At 39.5% G+C, this 17,298-nt stretch overlaps 1 protein-coding gene across 1 annotated transcript in view; it reads left to right on the plus strand.

The window, feature by feature from the left end:
* P130cas (Serine_rich_CAS and FAT-like_CAS_C domain-containing protein p130CAS) overlaps window positions 1-17,298 on the plus strand; it is a 102,190-nt gene that overhangs the window by 4,620 nt on the left and 80,272 nt on the right. The window lies entirely within an intron of this gene.

The raw sequence follows: 17,298 nt of genomic DNA on the forward strand, positions 1-17,298 counted from the left end.
TGCGTGTTAGAACGCTAAATACAGAAATCGCGAAGGAGAAACAGAAAGAGAGGATGTCGCGAAGGAATCGAACCTAACTTGACTTTCATCGCGGAACACAGTGAGGAACTTTAATGACTTGGATTTAGTATTCTTTGGACGCGTGCTTTGCGTTAACGATCACGTTATGTGTTAACGATGCCGCGCTCGACCTCTTGTCACGAATACCGTGACTTCTGCGCTATCGTCGCGGGCTTTGTCCGCAGCTTTAGCGTCCTTTCGTCCTTTGATGGCAAAGAGCGCGACTCTCCTCGCCTAGCAGCGATTTCAATTCTTCGTTTTTTCGTGTTTCTGCCAGACTGGATAATTCTAATACTTTGCGAATCTACCAGAATAATATTTTCACGTCTGCCATAGTTTGGGATATCTTTTGCTAAGGTAAATGTCCCAGTAGTTGACCATGTTGCAATACCTGAATATTAACGTTAATTTTATCCAATTTTAGGATTAAATTCTAATGTATTAGGTAACTTAATTAAAAATAAAAACTAATGTCATACAATAGTGTCCACAGTTTCTGGAACCTCATTGTTGAAATACTAGGACATACAGTTTTAGGTTGTTTGCTTACTGGGAGATAATCTTAAGAAGTGATATTGACATTTTTTTATAGGTATTTCATTTCTGTAACATAGATTTCTGTAGAAATATAATTAAAAGTGAGACTCGTAGTATAATCACTTCAGCTTGGTACACCCTGTATGCACATTGAGTACATTCTTTTCCCGCCATTTTTTAATCGATGTATGGCGTATCGACACGTCTAACGACGAACGAATATCAATTTTCTTGACCCACATTCGTGACACCTTAATATTTCATTCTCACTCGCGCAAGCAATTTTCTAGGGAATGTAATAAGCTAGGGATTTTTATGGTGTAATCCAAAAGAATCTGAAATCCTCACGCACTGGCAGTATTTTATATTTTTTCCCCCTTTTACCGTGGGAAGATATTATAAAACGACGATGCTGCGGGGAAGTAGAAACTGAATCCATGAAACTCGACGATACTCACGTTTAGGCTTACTAGGTCTTTGTTCGTAAATTACTCTGGAATGATGCTTGGATGATGATATTATTAATCCCGGGAGAAATGAGTTAGACTAACAGGATTTCAACACGTGCAACGGATTGTGTGTTCGGGATAATTTATAAAAAAAAGAATGAATATTATATTAATTATGAATCTTACCGTAATAAGCAAAAGGGAAAGTGTAGAGTAGTAACAAGGAAATTTTTTTGCCCGAGTGACAGCATTTTTTCACTTGTAAATATGTAATATTATTGGAGAAGGGATGTACGTACGTAATAGTGCATCGAAACTTCAATAATTCATGATTTAGATTCACTAATAATCGTCCAAGTAATTCTTACCTATGACTAGTTAGATGATCGTACACATAAAAAATATTAATTTTATGCAAAAGACACTGGGGGTAAAAAAACGACCCTAAACGATTTGAACATCTCACAAATCAAGTTAACTCTCCCTAGCACTTCTCTCGTAAATGCATAAGCAACGTCGATGCATTCTGCATATAGAATCGTTTAGAATTCGATAACTCGATCGCCATCCATAATCGCTCGTCCCCCTGGAGCCATCGCTCCGATTACTTCGATGCGTTCACCGTCCATTATGCAGCACTTTGGCCAGCCTCTGATTCTCGTTCTCCCTCTGAACAGTTATCTCAATCCCCTCGTTTCATCGAAAGAATCGCGTTACGTTCTCGTTACACGTCACGTGTCTCGTTGCAGGTGGAGATAGCCCCGACATTCGGGGTACGTACCCTTGTTTTAGCTGATTCAACTTGCGAAAGCTGAGGTCTTAATGGGATCTCACCCAGCGACAGTGGTGTAACAATTACCAGTCGTGTTCCATGAGAAGTCCTCTAGAAAGCATTAGGAGCAATGTTTTCTGGAGGACTTCTCGTAGGATTTTTGGACCCTGTTCTACATCGGTGTGTTAAGCCACAAATAACTTAGCTTCGAGAAATCGAGACTTTTATATATTTTATATTTTTTTTCAAATAACATATACAATAGCTATTTTCTTACCATACTTAGTAATATTATTTATTAAAATAGTCGTTTGAATGTAAGGATAATAGTTTACAAATAATATATAACCTAGCGCGTTAACACCAGAATGAATTATATTATTCTTATTAATACTGCATTCATAACTCCAAATTCGATTTTTTGTGGGTTAACACATCAATACAGAACAGGGTCCATGTATCAACATGAGCCCCAATAAATGACGGGAGCACACCACTTTGAATCATTTTGTCCCTCATTGGATCTTCAAAGCAACAAAGAAACTCGAAATGATTCCAAATGGTCTCAAACCTATCGTTCATCGCGAGACAAGTCTCATCTAGTAGATCCCACTTTGCAATTAGGGGCGGTCACATGAGGGCGATTCCCCGCGAGTTTTCGCCTCTTTCCTTGGGTCGTTTCGGGCCCCGCCGTGTCCCGTGTCATAATCTTCCGTCTTAATGCGTTTTCGTGTACCGTTACTCGCGCTCGTGGTTGCTTATCCGCGGAGTCCTGGAGAAAGGTGGAACGTGAAAAGGAAGAGGCATACGCAGGCGAGTGGTGGGGCGGGAGCATACGTTTAGGAATGCGCGGGGGATTTGTATACGAGCTGCTCGCGAAGAATTCGAGCGCGTTGGTAGCCAATTCGCTGATGAATGGGATGCGTGTGTCGGCGCGGGGTTCCTGGAATAGTCTTGTGGGTGGGATGCAGCATTATTGAAACCGTAATGGCACTGTTCAGTGCAGTTTTCGTAACGCATGCAATTGTTGACTTTTGCATATGGGTGTTGCTGGTTGATCGAATTCGAAATACTCGGATTTTGGTGATGAAATAGGCGTTTGAGAATGTTTCGAGTAATTATCAGGTGCAGAATACCTGGTTTGCGTGGAGGTATTCATTTCTTTAATCGTTCTCTTTTCTTCATTATGTCTGTGTATAAAAGTAAAATACAAGGAAGGTGTGTCGATAAGTGATATGAAGAAAAAAGTTTGTAGAGAAAAATCTGAAGGAGGGATTCAATTTGAAGTTCATTTGAAATTTTGAATTTGACTAAATTTTAGATTAAGTAAAGATGAAATGCTGAAAAAAACGATTTAAAGAGTAACAGAACTAATGTTATGATCATTGATAACGTTCTAAATAAATATTTGATTTAAATGTTTTCCTTCTTCTTTAGCAGACACATTCCACGTGCATTCGTGAAAGAGATATCAGACATTTCCTCGAAACGTAAATATGATTTTTGCAACAGTACGTCATTGATATCTTGATTATATTTCGTCATATTAAATATTTGCTTCTTTGAGTCACTTCAGACGATATGTAGTCATGTTATACTTCTTTTCCTGGTATAACGTCAACAATTAAGGACGAAATTTATAGCAATCCGAAGGATATAACAGCGAGAGTGTTTAGTGTGGCAAACTGGAATGTTGATTCACGTAGCAAGAGAAACGTATTTTGAAATATGCGTTGTGAAATATCGTAACCTCGGCCTCTGCGGTATTGGAGCAAAAACGCGGGTGGATTTCTAATCTAACGTGACATTGACCAGGGTAGAAAGGACCCCCCAGGTCGGGGTGGCTGGAGAAGCCTGGAATCGATCGGTCTCGAGGCGAGCAACCCCTACATACACCACCACCATAGACGTCTTTCAAACGCACCCTCGATTCTCTCTCTCTTTTAATTTCCAATCATGTTTCATATTCTGGGGAAAATATAACTCATTCCATAAATATTTAATTTCACGCAGAAACGTAAACATCAGCAGCAGTTATACAAAAATATTTTGTTCTGATGTTCACATACAGAATGCTGCAAATATATAAATATTTATATTTTAGATCCATTACACATTTCATTGCTCAACGTTTGTTAAATAATAACGAATATTATTTTTTAAATCTATCTAAAAGTCCCAGCTTGAATCTATGAATTAGTATCCATGCACTTTTGGGCCAAACATATAGAAAGTGTAAAGAATTTTTCACGCCAGAGATTTCTAGTTGAGAGTAAGATAGTAGATTTCTTTGTGGTCACAGTGTCTAATAATTCTTCTAAAAATTGCTTTTACAATACCTGCTTAGCGCCATTCTTTGTTCTCCAAAGTCCGTAATTAATTCGTCTTCCACAGGAGCAACGAGAAGGCTTTCGCTGCGATTAAAAGCAGGAGGCCGGTTAAGCTCTTTTTATTTATTGCCAGTATGCGTTACCGTGTCACGGCGATAAGGGAAACAAAGGTAACGCGGTCGCTATCGTGCGTACAGCTCCGTCGGAGAAGCTTGTTGCGCCATTGCTCGCTCGAGAAATCTTTATAGCGCGCCGATTGTTCTCGCTCTCTCGGCGAACTTTCGTTCCAGCGTTTAGTTAGCAACAAGTAGTAGTCAGACTGTAATGGCACGCTCGGTGTTGCAACTGTACGTAACAGCCGTGCACCGCGACGACAATAGAGAGAGGGTTTCGTGAAAGTGAGCGAGCACGAAATCGATCTTCCTTCCGCCGAAACGGCTGGATCTTTACACTTTTTGCCACTGTGCATTGGGGATGAGGGTCTTGGCCCTATTTTTCTGTCTACTCGCGCTTCTGTTCACATTTTCTGTTATGGTGGATATGGGTGATTTTGAATATATTTTTGAATCTTCTGCTCCTCGATACTTTGCCACTGTGCACTAGGGATGAGAGTCAAAGTCGAATATTTGTATCTATTCACGTTTTTGTTCACAGTTTTTTATAGTGGATGGATATATAGGTAGTTTGAATGCATCTCGCATGTTTGACATTATTTTCGTATTTAATATTGTTGAAATAGGTGATTGTGCATAAGTGTTTTCCTTAGGTGGGCGTATAGTTCGAGACAAGTTTATTGACCTGTGATATGAGGGTGGTATAAGGTCCTTCAAGGTCTTTTAAGGTCACGTAAAATAGTTCAAAAATATTCGAATTCCCAAGTATTCGAATATTATACTTTCTAGTATCTGAATACTCAGAAAGTACTCCAATCTCGGCTTATGCAAATGACTCCAATCCTACCACGTATCCATGACTTCCACTCCTGCTTCTTTTTTTCAGGGATTTTTCGGCAGACAGCGTCACGGGATCTCTTTATTCCCGCTAATGCTCGCTGGAAGCAGAGGAAAGTTTTAATAGAATTCCCTTTTCGCGAATCTTTCTGTCCCCAAGGAAGCTTCTTTCGCTCTAAAGACTTTCAACTTAATAGGGTTTTACTCGACGCTCGTTTGCATTAGTTTGCTACATTGTTGGCCATTTAATGTTTAATGCATTAAAGCGTCGCACGTGATATAGCCACGTGCCCCGATTTGCAAGTTTCGCGGAGAGTTGGGAACGATCGCGAAATTACGTCTGTGGAAAGTTTTCAACTATGCTCTATATGTCAATGAGGGGTTTTGCTATTTTTCAGGGAATTAGAAAGTTTTTGAAATGCGTGACACTTGTTTAGGCATCATTTTCTTTTCCATTTGTTGATTATTCATCCTTCAGAATTTCTATTCTCACTCTACTTCAAATTTAACAATTTTTTAAATTTCAAATTTTCATTTAAAAAGCTTCAATTGCCTTCCTAATTAACCCATTAACTAATCTCGAATTTTTTGGTATCAACGATGTTTCCACGTTTGCCAAGACACTTAGAAAAATTCCCACCTTAATTAAATGCTTTATTGTTCGACGATCAGTTCAGGTAATTGAGAAAAGAAGTTCAAATTAAGATTGTAAATATTGGTACGCAGATGATGGGGGTTGACACGGCAGAGAGGGTTTAAAGTGCAGATTTGAAGCGCGATTGGTCCTTCAGTCACAGGTCGAAATTAATTTCTCGTTAAACTGGTTTATAGGGGTCAACCGGAAATTCGAGATCCTTGGCGATTGTCAACGCGATTCTGCGGGTGCCCAGTTAAAATCAACGTAAAAATGGCACGTGATTCGCCCGAACGTTCAATCTCGTTTTACGAGGCTGTTTCAGCGTCTATAAACGTTAACATTAGCTAATTGTCTTTCAATTTGAGTATCCTCCGATCGAATGGCTCGTGATAATGGTGTAAGTGGAAGAATCCTTGTGGTGGTATTACTTGCATCGAGGTGGAAGGTCTACAACTCTGCTGTTAATGTGAAGCTAATTAAGTTTAATTAATTCTTCAGCCGTAGCACGTCGAATGCAAATTAACTACACCGTGTATGCAGCCTTTCATAGTTTTACTCTCATCTTATGATAAAAGTTGCGAAATAAATTCCATTTTTATTTGTTTATAGGAAATATACAATTTTCTTTTCATGATATTATGTATATGATCTTATCGAGAAGACTGCGGTGAAAATATTCTCATTTCAAGTAGAAAGATGGTAAAAAACTAAAAATGTTCTTAAATATTACTTTATACTTTAGAGATTTAATAACAAGTAGGTACTCAGGTATTCATGAAAACGAAGAAAAAACAGCTTGACCTAAATACACTTATATAGATAATATAGTACCTATAGGATTATTTTCCCATTTTTGGCGTTAAATATTAATGTAGATACATAACTGAAATTGTTATCAGTGTTACGCACACAGACTTTTCCGCGATCTTTTGACCCTTCTTTGGGACCTAGAATGCATACGTTCAGATAAGGTTGTCGCCCCCTTGGCGTGGTATAAGGGATTTTCTCAGGAAAACTGTCTCAGATTAAGAAGCATACGTGTCCCCTACATGTATATATCAATATTCTAGTATAAAAAGGGGCAGGCTGCAGTCCCTCGGGTTCATTCTTAAATTTGAATACATTCAGAGTCTATAACGTATCGACGCAAGTGTCTATAGTAAGGAGCTAGAACTCTCTTCGAGCAATTACAAAATTTCCCTATTAACAAGGGGTATTAACAACACATTAACAAACTACTGACTGTCGACCCTGAGCCTCGCAACTGTCTATAACAAATTAACCCTAGACTCGTAATATCAGCAAATAGGAATGTTACTGTAGAAGGATTGCTAAAAAAGAGTTTCATTTGTAATGCATAACTTAAATTGCGCGAAATTGCATGCCTGAACACAATTTTACGGCACGAAATGTAATACGAGCAACGATACTCTTCAGGACGATTGATCGATCAGGTAACTCTATACTTGGGTTGGTAGCAACGCTGTGCTCGGAGAGATCATATGATCCCGTTACGCTTGAAAGTGTAATCGTAATTGATCGATTCTTTCTGAGTAACAAGATCGTTTAAATGCTTCTGCTTACTAGGGAATCGCGATACAACTCCCGTGCACTGCGGAAAAATTACCTTTTCCTTTCGCTGGAATACACTCTTTTTATTTCCATTTTCCATCCATTTAAAACGTCGATGATGCGTGAATTTGGTAATTCAGAATTCATTAATGGAGTATATTGAGAACAATAAGAATTCTTTATGCATTCGATGCTAATGATTTATGGGTAGTTACAGAATTTATCGATAAGACATCTTAATTATGGTACAAGTAAATGTTACTTTAATGTATTGTAAGAGTCTTGGTATATTGCTTTTAGAACATAATAATTCTAGAGGTAATTGCACATTTTAAATATTCAGAATGAGAAATGAAAGTCTCTTAGTACGAACAATTTTTCACTTCATTCTTCATTTGGATGGAAGTTTGCATTGCATGCACGAGTACCACTATCCTTAACCCTTTAAGCGCTGTTAGCTAATGTATGCGTTTATTTAATCAGTACAATCTGTGCGATAAACGCTAATGTGCGTTCAGCGAACCTGGTTAACGACACGCGTTGAGGAGTTATGTTCCTGTTAGGGGGTCAGATCGCACAGTGACTTTGAAGACTTCTTTTTCAAGGAACAGTTACACGTAGTATTTTTTCTATGTAAATTTATATCTGCATAATTGAAACTTGTTCTGGGATTCTTTGGCAGATGATATCCTAATTATTTCTCTTAGAATTGAGTCTCTTAGAATTAGAATATTAGGGACTTTAGGATGGGTATTGCATCCACTAATCTAGGCTCAATTTCTAATTATAGGCACCCAGTTTTGGTAGTAATTTAAAATGTTTCAAACGAAAGCTGCTTGGTGTCGAGGGTATTCTCCTTTTTGTGTGCTTCTTCTGATACTAAACAACTTTTGTTTCAAACATTTTCTCATGCAATAAGTAGCTTACAAAAAAATTTAGACGATACAGGTATGAGACTCACTTTGTATACCTCCATATTTTCATCAGAAAATATCTCTCAAAGATACATAAAATAAATAACTTCTGGTACAAAAAATCGAGTAACCGCCTCTAAACTCAGCGTCGCTAGCCAAATGCCAAGAATTCCAGCATCAGAGCGATTGAAATCACCGCAAGAATCCACTTGTCGAGTACGTACTCTCATTCAGACCACCCTGCCCGTTATTCAATCTTTCCCAATCCCATGCAACAGCTCTCGCAGAATAAAACGTGCGCCCACTCCTATCGCCACAATTGATTTCGGCATCTGGAAACGCACAGACGCTATCCAACAGAATGGAGCGTTAACTTCAGCCTGATTGCCTCGTGACGGGCCGCTTTATTTATTGACACTTAACCCTTGCGACAATTTCCTGCGTGCTTCGGGCATTAGAGTTTAATACGGCACACCAACGCGCTGTACCGAGGCCCTCGTCGTAAAGGTTCGCGAAGTTGCGCTTTCCTCCGAGAAGAGCTCGCCCATTAATCCCCCGACTGGCAGCCATTACGTGGATTGTAAAGTCAGCTGGATGGTAGCGTGAAAAAGTCGACCGCCCGCGCTATTATGAACGACGCGTGTTCGTTTTCGCGGGCTGTTGCGAAAGCAAAGGTCATTCGCGGAACGAAATTTGAGACAGTGCATAGCGAAGCATCCCCGTCGTTGGGTTCTGACGTAAGTGTGAGCCATTATGCGACTCGGTCGAGGCGACGATGTTGAAACAATTGGAAGAATGTGTAAACAATTGGATCGATCGTGCTGTAATTGACGCAACGATTGCGGGAAGACGATTCCCTGCAATTGGGGAATTACGTGGTTATTGGTTTGGCGGATTAGGTGCAATTTCTTCGGTCGAATTTGGTCGTAATAATTAGCGCTGTATTCCTCGTGTTAGATTACATTTGATGTTACGTATGCGCTTGCCACTCGTAATTACGAATCCCTCAATTTAGCGTGACTATCGAGCCAGAAATAGTAGATGGAGTACTCAGTTACGGTATTTGATTATGTCGTACTTGGAGAACATTGGCAGCGCGAGGTAATATTGGTAGTGTATTCGTATAGTTTTTTAGGACTATATGTTTATCATTTTTGAGGATTTAACTGTTGAAAAATTTATCAATTTTTATTTTTGAATGCTTGAATATTTGAATTATTTGAATATTTGAATATTTGAATATTTGAATATTTGAATATTTGAATATTTGAATATTTGAATTTTTGAATTTTTGAATTTTTTGAATTATTTGAATTTTTGAATTTTTGAATATTTATTTAAATATTTGAAAATTTGTATTTTTGAATAGAAGATTACTTCTCAGTAATCAGCCATTTTATATCATTAATTACATTAGTATATTAATGAAGTCAAACATAAGTTAATCATTAAAATAAACTGAAAGAAATCAAACAACGAAAAAAGTAGATTAGATATCTAAAAAAAACAACTTTAAATGCCAAAGTAAACTTAGATCGAGACAAGCTTAGATGTTAATTTTTTAATACTATTTATATGATCTGCCCATATTCTCCTGGTTTACGTTACTTCCAAGTTAACCATCCTCATGCATTTTCAGTTTCAATCACAAACCTGATATCATACAATTTCCCTGAGAATCCCTATCATCGGTCATAATCAGTTTTCTAATCGCGACTGGTCCCTCAGCTCACAGAATCGTGTACCCCTTGATTGCGTCGAAATTAAAAACAAATATCACTATAATCACCGAGTATCTCGCGCAAGTTACGCGTCGGTTCTCTTTGTCGTTCATCCTGCATAATTTTCCAGCCGTGTACCATGGCTGGACGAATGCATGACGCATAGAACGAGCGCGCGCCGTGATCTCACAAAGAAACGGTGAAAATGGAATAAAGCAGAGTTGTGGATTTCACAGTGCAATTATCGTTATGAATGAGGCCGCAATTACGCTTGGCGAGTCTGATAGTTTGCCTTCCTTCCTGCTGTTACAGGTGTAACGCGCTGCACTCGAGCGTACGTGGACGTAAACGATAAGCATTCCTTCTGATCCGAGGCGAACGATATTTGTTACTCGCGGCACGTGCGAATTGATTCGCGTCAATGTTCACTATCTTGAACGCTTGCCAATGTGAAGTATCTAGCGACGCGCGTGTCTTTATTTCGAATTTGCAGTGTTCTTTCGTCTTGAAATTCTCGCGCATGATGTTGTGCGAAAATGGAGTAGAGAGATTAAGAGCTTCGCGTGTCTCTTTAGGTTTTATTGACGTTGGGGGAATATTTTTTTGTGGCTGAGGGTTTGAATTTTTTATTTTAAAATTGAACGATTTTGTTGAATTTTAGGTATTTTTCAGACTCTTCATTTTGGCAGAAATGGGTGTAGATAGAGGTGGATTGCGGAGTTGAAAATTTATTTCTGTCTTTCTTTTCTGTTTTTTTTTTTAAATATTTTTCATTAGTAAATTGCAATTTTTATGCAACTATGGAAATTTTAAACGCGTAAAAATACAATATTAAAGAATACACAAAAAGTGCAAATTATAGTATTTGAAAAATGAAGGAAATTTTCATTTTAGTTTCATTTCATTAACTGTGTGTACAAAAATGTAAAATTGCATTAAGAAACTACAGCCTATTACTACAGCTTTCAATCAGGAAATAGTAAAATGGTGGAAAACAGGCGTTTTCAATAATAAGAAAATGGAGTTAAACGGGAACTCGACTAATAAAACAGGAATGCACACGCACCGTAGCGATATTTCCTTGTCCCGAGGAGGATATTGGAGCAAGGTATAAAAGATAGAACAGAGAAGGAGAGGAAGGTCTATGGTACACGGACGTCTATCAATTTTATTACGCCATTATCGATAAGAACCTCGTGTTCACTTGCGCTCGGTGGACACTTTAAGTCGTGTCGTATGAAACGCGTGAAACGAACGATTACTGGCATTGAAAGATATATGATCCCTCACTCCGAAAGATAAATTGATCGCGGTGTGCCTACTCATTGAATATTCAGCTTAAACACAGTCCTAACACGTGCTTAGAAATTTTTCAGTTTGACGTGTTCTTGCTCCTTTTAATAGTGCTCTTAAAATCGTTCTGCGCATGTAATCTTGCCATATCTCTTCGGTAATTAATGTTTTTAACAGTGGAGACGAAACTAGTACCACGCCAAGGACTCTTACATCGTCCTACTTCCATGCAGTTCTGTGTTTCGTGAAATTGATAAAACGTCTCTGCTATTCGGTTTTCTCTTTATTACTGCGATAAAAGGGGCGCTATAAAATTTGTCTCTTAAACTGCTCCACTACTTTTATAGTACTGCTTTACATTCGAGAAACCTAAAAATCTTTGCTGTGCTGGATTTGTTTGAATTATAGTGCGTTGTGAGAATGAAGTATCTAGTGAGGAGTATGAGAAAGTTATTTTTCTACAAGCTTTATATGTATATATTTTTTTTTAGAATAGTATCTTTATATTTATTACATATAGTGTACCATTTGGTCTACTTTATAAAAATTGTTACCCAGTTCACAAGTAAATAGCATTAAATATTTGTTTTACTTTGTATGTTGCAGGTAAGAAACTACATCATTTATCATCGTACTACCAGTTTTGGTAAGTGCCCAAAAGTTTATGCAAACTGTTCTTTTTAGAGAATACTAACCACTAGCATTTTGAATATCCTATTATATTCACTAAAATTAAGTCCATTAGAACATGATTAGCGAATCTGATTCTTAAAAAAACCAACATTTTACTCGACTCATTTTCTCCAGTATATCATTTCCGTTCTACTCGTGCAAGCTCCATGACAATTGAAAGTGTTAATAGCTCACTAAACTTAGTATCTCGTGCCCATCATAAAAAGCCATCGTCGCTTCTCTCCAAATTGAAATTACCCAGGCTACCATTATCTCTGTCTTCGTCGCTATTTCACTGCAACGAGCACAATAGAGTTCGCTGCTTAAAATACACACCATAAACGTCGAGCCACGATTCACGGATGAAATATACATACGTCTGACATGTAGGACGTTGGCACAGTTTCTTCGCCAGTAGAATCATCCAGCATAGAAAAATAGACGCGATTCGTCAAAGGAACCTGAACCATGCAGTCCTATCGCGCTTTTTCTCGACGAAAGGACGTTTCCTCCTTTGTGGCAAAGATGCTGCGATGGAATCCGCTCAAAGCGGGGCACTGACCCGTCCATTGTGCTATCCTGGCACCCCCACATAAAATATTTGGACAGAACTTCCGGCCTGCGACATGCCTCTGCCAGGACGATCTTTCCTTCTTCTCTATTTCTATCTCCATTTCTCGAGTTACTTCCTCGGCTCCAACCTCTGCAATCTTTCTACGTATTCTCCTAAAGTTTCTCGAATCAAAGAGCAGTTTCCCAGCTTTAATACTCTCCTATCGATGCTGGGGCTAGATCGACTTCGAACTTTGTGCTCGACGAGCGATCGCGAGTAATTCTCCGGTTGACGAGCCAGTTCCAGGAACACGCGAATATTCACTGGAAAGGTTTTCCAATGAAAAGTCGAGGCTCCGTCGATGGTACCGATTTGTGCCGGAGATTGGCTCCGATGCGCGGAGGTTTTCAGAGGGAAACGCTCGATGAACGATACGGTCGCTGAGAAATGAGACGAGCTTTGATGATCTGTGGAAGCATAGGGGCTGATTTATTAGCGGGCTTTTTGTGGCTAGTGGAGTTTTTAGCTTTTGCTTTGAGCAGAAAGTGATTGCGAGAGGTTGTGCATTCTAGATACAATGTACAAACTTGTCTGTGGTTCTATTGAGTTGGCGAGTTGAAGAAGAGTGCAAGTTCAAAGTTAGACATGTTTTAATTTTCATTATCTCAAAACTGTTTTTGGACCTCAGAATCAAAGTGTACTAAGTTACATAGAAAACAAGTTGAGTTAATACACTCTGGTTTTAGGGTCCAGATAACTATGTAAAATGGTCATAATTATAATCATACCTCAAAATCTGGATTTAGGACTTGTAGTGTTCTTCAACTCACAGATCCAGTTGAGGACATACCTAGGTGCAATAAGAATGTAAAGTTATCTCAGCTCCTTTCTGCAGATATCAACTCAGTACATCCTACATTTTAAAAAGTAGATATATTTTTCCTAAACTTCATCCTAATAATTTTAAAATTGAAGAAAACCGAGAAAATACATTTTGAAGTATAGCTTGATCTCTCAGATAATCATTATAACATTATTTTCTCGCAAGCACATATTTGCACTCACGCCCTTCTGGCAAAAAACGCCTCGCTTTGAAATTTTTTCGTAAAAGTACCGTTCTATAAAAATGTTCCTCGGGAAAAGTAGTAATCAAAAAAATCCCGCGAAATGGTTCGAAATGAAAATTCAGACGCTGTTCACCAGGATTATCGGACAGCTTTCGCCTCCCAGGGGAGTTTTTAACATGATATCTAATTGGACCCGCGGTTGCTCGCCGTAAAATGTCTTTTTCACGGCGCGTCGACGTCATGAAATAATCCCATTGTGCACGGCAGCCAGGCCGACAGCTGTCAGTTTTTATCAGGTCGTTGTTTGGCTTGTCGAATATTTTATCGTAATTTAAATTTACCGCGAGCCATCTGACAGGATAGAGAATCCCTCGTTGACTGCATCGGGCAAAATTTACACAACCTGACATCGTTCTGTCGATGAATTTCGCCGATTTGCGTGCAATGAATGCCAACCAAAGGCCCAGTCGAGTCGAGGGGGCATTGCGTTGCGATCAGGATCAAGTATCCTCCGAGATCCTCCCGAGATCCTTTTAAAGGGATCGCTGAGACGCGCCCTGTATCCTCTGACAGGTTCTGAACACCTTGGAGTCTTGGTGTGTCAGGTAGAAGTACACAGAATCGCTCGCGTGTACGAGGAATCCCGAAGACCGTGGGAACCTTGCCAAGGATTGCGTTCCTGCTCGACGTTCCAGATCCTCTATAGTCGAAATTAAGGTGGCTTTGTGTCCCACCCCTTGTGATTCGCGAAGATGGCTAATAAGTTGTTAGTCGCTGTTAGTAGATAATAACAGTATTAGTAGAGTGCTTTCAGAAGAGACGCGCCATTTTATTCTTAATTATTTACAAATTCTAAATAAAAATAGGTGAAAGCATGGGCAAGTGTAATTTAATTTTTAGTTAAATCTCTTTAATAGAATATAACATTGAATCCTTAGAACCTTCATCTTATTGTTAGTATTGTTCCCAAAATTACTCTAACTACAGAAGACTACAAATTCACATTCCCCAGTCAGATTTCTCTGATCAGTTACAGATAGTAGAACCATTCAACGAGCCTCTATCATTCGAACGATCCACTTGCACCAGCCATCTTATCTTCCATGTTCGAATAAACAGAGGTCTACTGTAACGTTGCATTAGGGAACCCGACGATTGCGTCCACTGCAACGCGCCGCGAATACCATAGAGAAAAAGGGGTGGCTGTTACCCAAAGCGAGGCTCGTATCGCGATCGTGAGATGTTCACGACATCGCGTGTAAACGTTCTATTTATATGCGTCGCTAATTCGCGCCGGACGTCGGCCAGAGAGGATTCCATGGGAGACGAGGATGGAACGGGACAAAGGGGAGAGGAACGATGATGGCAGGCCCGATGCAGGCACCGAGGTGCAGAAGAATGAAAAAGTAGGACCGCCTACGGCAGGTAGCCGTGCACCTGCTCCATATACGCGGGCTACGTCACCATCGAGATGAAATCTGTACTTTCACGAGATCGTCGCGCGAAACAGATTTTGCGTCTGTCGGATCCTGACACGTGAAATATGAACGCTTTTCCATGGATGGAATAGAAACCGTGTTAATCGAACTGCACACAGATCGGAGGCGGATAACTCTGGCAGAAGCTTTTGCGAGGCTTAAACGTTCATCACTTAATCAAGTTGTGCAAACGCAGTACTTCCTCTGTGTTCGGTAAACCTGCTGACTACGTGTATACTTTCATGAGGTTTCGAGTGTGGGTTCTTCTGGGGGTGTTGTGATAAATATTCTTTTACAAATTTCGTGGGTGGTGCATGCTAGTATGTCAGATTGATGTCTAAATTATTTTCATTATCTTCTAAAGACACTTTTGAAAAAAGTGTTTTTTCTTAAAAAATGAGAGCAAAAAAATCTCGAAATATTTAGCTCAATGTAGAGATTTTTAATCTTCAAATATTTTACGAATCTTCTAACTTGTGAATGAAGAGCATATCTCGAACATCTGAACCAAGGGACGATGAACCCTGGCATAAGAAAAGTGCATCCCCTGTTTTCAACGTCTTCAATCTCCAAGATCCTGTCTGTAGGCCTGACGTTCTTCAGATGAAACAACACCGAATCCGAATTTATTCTTGATTCGGGGACCACCAATGGCGTGGCTCCTCCGAAAGGGATTCTAACAAGAACATCCTTCTTGTAGAGTGGTAGGAAGATATAAATTATGGACGGACTTGGACGCGTAACTCATACCTCTGTCTTAGCTACGGGAAGTCTTTTCTGTTGTTTCTGGGTCGACGATCCTCATGCCTTGAAAAACTGATGCGATTTTTTTCGTGCTTGACGCGTTTAGACGGCATCATTCGAGAGGTATTTTCTAGATCCTCTTCTGAGCCTTTCTTCCGGAGTTCTTTGTTCTTTGCAGAAGGAGATTTATATCGTTGCGTTTAAATTTAAGTTTTACTTCTTCGAGTTCGTGGGTCCATAAATGATACCTTCTGTTTTACAATTGCAGGACTTTATAAGAGTTAAATTCTGTTATGGAATTTAAATATAAAATTCTATTTTTTCGCTATACCTAAAAAACCTGAGAAATGTTAAATTTGAAAAAATTGAGAAACTTGTTTCCCTTCTCTAATCTATTATTAGACAATGTTAGCTACATATAGGTACATTCCACATGCAGTAAGACGTTCACGAAGAAATTCACGGTCAATTTCTCGTTTACTTTAAGTTTCATCGTTAGTACTCCCAATACCGAAAATTCTAAATAACAAAAATCGAGGAAAATTCAATTCGGATAATCGACGCTCTACTATACGTCCATTGAAATCCACAGTCATCGAAAAACTTGTTTCTTTTCCTTTCACGACTTTATTAGCCAGATAAAAAGCAATTAAGTCTCCAAGTTGTTTTCAATTTTCCTCACAAAACAGAATCCACAACTCGCCTATCGAAACAGAGAAACGTAGAAGTACTTCAACCACGTCCAAAGTTCCTTCGTTACCCCTTATCGAGCTGCTCAGCTAATTGAACTCGCGGGAGGTAGACCGACAAACGCTTTCAATGACAACCCCATTCCTCGACGTTCAGATCAATTGCCAGGCTTGATCGGCTGGAGACTTCAAAGGACACTCGCGACCGTGAACTTTAAAACGGGTTTCGACCAGTTTACAGGCTGAGAGATGAAAACGATCGAAAAGCTCGAGTCCCAGGAAGGAAAAAATGACGCGAGCACACGTTCGAGGCTAATGAGAGATGAGTTAGCGCTAATGAGAGCAGTCTCTTTGTACCGAGGCCTCAAAGAGCTGGCAATTTTTCGTTCCTTTTCTGTTTGCAAACGATCGTCCAGTTCCGCCGTTGCTGGCCACGTCTCAGAGACATTTTAATTTCTCATCCTTTTATACGCCCTCGCTATTCGATACACCGTCCAAGCGGGTCAGGCAACCGGCCAGCATCTTCTTTTGCCCTTTTTTCGCCCGCTCCGCTAGAGCATTAAGCCGAAAATGTGACGAGAAGACTCGTCTCCACGTTTAGAAATTCCACCCTCGTGCTTTTAGCCTCCTCGCTTTTCAACCTGGGAGATACTCTGTCGAGCTTCGATTATTCGGAGCGAAATACTAATTCGGTGGCGGTGAAATATCTTTCGTGCGTGAATGCTGTTGGGAGCATATAAGGTCTAATCTGGAGGACATTACGAAACGAGGGTAATGCTTTTCAATTTTGCTGTGAAAGGTGTTTTGACACCATAAATTATTACTATTACTCTCACACCTTTTTGTGGGCTTAATACTAG

The sequence above is a fragment of the Calliopsis andreniformis genome, chromosome 2 (assembly GCF_051401765.1).
Source record: "Calliopsis andreniformis isolate RMS-2024a chromosome 2, iyCalAndr_principal, whole genome shotgun sequence".
NCBI lineage: Eukaryota > Metazoa > Arthropoda > Insecta > Hymenoptera > Andrenidae > Calliopsis > Calliopsis andreniformis.